The following is a 3523-nucleotide window of genomic DNA, read 5'->3' on the forward strand; positions in this document are numbered from 1 at the left end:
CTGAGGGACATCAGAAGTAAGAGGACAGGGATCAGAAAGCCCTTGACCCAACTTGACAGCTTGCGATCTTTGAAACAGATAATCTGTAAACCAAGTTTGGGCTAATCTGTCGACTCCATATGACTTCATTTTTTCAAGAAATCTGCCAAGGAGCAGGAAGCGGAGGTGCGTCTGTTTGAGACAAAGAGTTAGCCAGAGCCACTTCTGATTCTTCTCAGGAAGACACTTTTCTACTTCCCGCTTTTATTTCTACAACTGAGCGTGAATTTGTGTGGCTTCGGTACCCAGGGTAAATGGACCTCTGATCTCTTGACGGTTCAGGATTTTGTAACAGTGTCCAGTGTGAACTGGCTGGGGTTAACATTACACTGTTTTTTCTTAGTTTCCCCCCTAATTGTGCTTGCTTTTTGTATGGTTTCAAATCAACGATTCACCGCATGGTAGACCCCTGTGCTTATTTCGGTTATTTCTCGGTGGGCCTTTTTGGCAAATTTTCCCCAGTAGTGAAAATTTCTTAAGGTACTTTACCACTCCAAAAAGGCAATTTTTGGGAGAATTTCACAAATCGAGATTTCATTGCAAAAATGTTCGATCGGTATTCATCTTTCAGTGTACGAGAGGTTTTTGCTATATCTCTACCCGTTTTATTATTAGAGAGGATAAAGTGCGTCATGGTATGACTTTCAGTTGGTTTTTATTGCAAATGTTGGATAAAAGCTCAAGAAAAAAGTCCGTCCCATTCGTGTCAACTTCGTCGGTTTCAGGCAACCTATATATTGATGAAAAGCTAATTTCTCCTCTGTGCGACATCATGGTAAATTTAGGATTGTTTTTCGCTTTTTCTTTTGTTTTTAACTGATTTTCATTGGCCAAATGTTCGGAATCTGGATTGTTCTAGTCTGCCATTTTGACGTTGGTGTGATTTGATTGGTTCACTTTGAACAACAAGCTCTCCCATTGGTCAGGCTGCCTATACTGATCAGCTGACAAGAGTGTTCCGCCATATTTTGTTTTGATAGCCACCAAAGTGAAATTGGAAAAGTTGTAAAATTTAGAAGTCGCAAGCCATCTTTGGGTCGAAGAAAAACTAGAAATTTGCGGACCAAAGTTGCTACGGTTATAAAGGGACATGATAAAGCTTCACAAGACGTTAGCACTGTTATAGGCGTGCGAAGTCAATGTGATGTTTCGATTAGGCCTTCCTCATCGCGAAGCGAAGATGAACATTTTTGGAATTGATCTCGATATATCAGCTGCAAAGGACACTTCTAAGAGGAATACTGATTGCTATTTAGTTATTCAAAAGTTGGTTTTAATCCAGCTTTTCAGTCACATTTTAGACATTGGGGTTTTATTTGACGGATCAAGGATGATAAGAGGTCACTCCTCTCATAATGGCCTGACTGCAGTGATAGATTTGGAAACTGGCCTACTTATTGATTTTGAGGTCTTATCAAATTTTTGCATAAAATACAAGATTGCAGAAGATGAAGATCAAACCGAGGAGTGGGGAGAAAAGCATACAAGAAATTGTTAAAAAAAACTACAAGGGAACTGCAAATGCAATGGAGGTGGATGTGCCACTCTTGAGGAAATTCTTGAGAAAATTTTTGCAATTCTTTTTCATTTAGCCTCTTCAGATGCCAATCCCAAGCATACACATTGTCCCCCAGGTGCTACTACTGGAGTTTCTGGCAGAGAGACCTTGCAAAAAGCAACAGCCCTGGTAGTCACAAGGCTCATGATACATTGTCACCAGATGTGGCAAAGAAACTTGTACCAATTTTTTAACAGCTTTCCGATTAGGATTTTTTGAAAATATGTTCTTGTGATTTGACGCAAGACAGAAATGAATCCTTCAACAGTGTTGAGAATTTGCCCCAAAGCTATTTATGATGGAAGACATACCCTGCAAACAGCTGTCTCAATGGCTGCTTGCCAATTTTCAAAGGGAGCAACATTTAAAACAGTTCTTTGCAAATGTTTAGGTACTAAAGCTGGAGAACACATTAGAAAAGCATTTACAATAAAATCTGTCCAGAGGCTAAAAATTTCAAGAAAATCTTCCTTTGAGATAGCAAAGTAAAGAAGAAAAAGACTGAATAACAAGGGTACTGCCAAAGAGGTTCAGCAGAAAAAGCAAAAAGGGGAAACATATGCTGAGTGTGACTTCGAATGAACTATAGCAACTTTTCATTAACGTTCATGTTTGAATTTTCTTTTTTGCTGCTATAATGATATTTATTTGATTTAGTAAAACCAACAAGAAGCTTCAACACAAACTAAAATACCTCAAAATTATAAAAATCATGGATAGTAATGAACTTTTGACAACATTCACTAGTTTTGCATTGTTTTTTGCATTCAGACTTTTTAAAAGTCATTTTGTCGCAATCTGTTTTCTGCGTCACTGCCCGACTAGGTCACTGCCTCATTTCATGATAATTTAATCTATATAGTAAAGCTGTATATCAATTTGCTCACTATAAACTGAATAATGCAATAAAGATGTCTGTTTTGATGTATATTTAAAATGAACTTTCAAAACATGGTCTATAAGAATAATGTCATGATGAAATTTTGAGACGGCTGAGTTTAAGTTGCTTTCAAACCAATTAAATGTCAGAAAATCAGAAAAAAATGACATTGTTGCACTAACCAGCTAATAAGGAATGTGTCAATATGAGTTTTATGTGAACCAAAAGTTCTTGAGCAAAATGAGGCATAGCCTAACAGAAAGAATAAAATTTCTATTGTTTGTAGGTTTCCATGGTAATGATGAGCCACACCCAAAAACCAATACCAAATTTGAATTCCCAATGCAAGACTACATATGTTTGTGAATTTGTGAGTCAATAGCTTGCAAAACAACAAAGTTCACATCTCTGAGTGGTAGAGTACCTTAATAAATGCTCTGGTGATAGTGATAAGTCACAGGGATACATCGCAATTGCATTTTGGACATTTGCTATATTGTTAATTGGGCATGTGTAGTTCGAAAGTCTTTCTGTTCGTGATTGTACGCAGTATCCCAGAAAGGATATTGTTTATTGGTCGAAATAAAGAGCCAGATTTTAAAAAAATTAAATGAATATGGCTAGCAGCCCCGGACAAAAATTGTTGAGACTTTTCAAGGAAAATTAATTTTTTCTCTTATCTTTGAAAAATAACTTTCCCTTTTCCCCAGTCCATTGTTGAATGCATGATTTTGAAGGAGAAATGGTAGACTTACATTATCCAACATTGATTCGGGGGAAAGGGGGATTCGAGTTTACAGAGGCAACGTAAAGTAGAAAATTACAAAAATTGCATTATGTTTCAACAATTTTGTCCGGGTTTGTAGGTCATCAACTAAAATCCGAAAACGAAAAAAACAAAAAGTCACAACATTCTAGTCAAAAATCCAAAGTACAATGATTGGTCAAAATAAGGTAAATATGGAAACGAGGCTGGAGATCAGTGCTGGAGATGGGCACGTGGGTACCTGCGTGTGTTTCGCACCTCGTTTTGAAAATTTCATTTC

The sequence above is a fragment of the Rhopilema esculentum genome, chromosome 7, assembly GCF_057945365.1.
Source record: "Rhopilema esculentum isolate cy_ngs chromosome 7, ASM5794536v1, whole genome shotgun sequence".
NCBI classification, from domain to species: Eukaryota; Metazoa; Cnidaria; class Scyphozoa; order Rhizostomeae; family Rhizostomatidae; genus Rhopilema; species Rhopilema esculentum.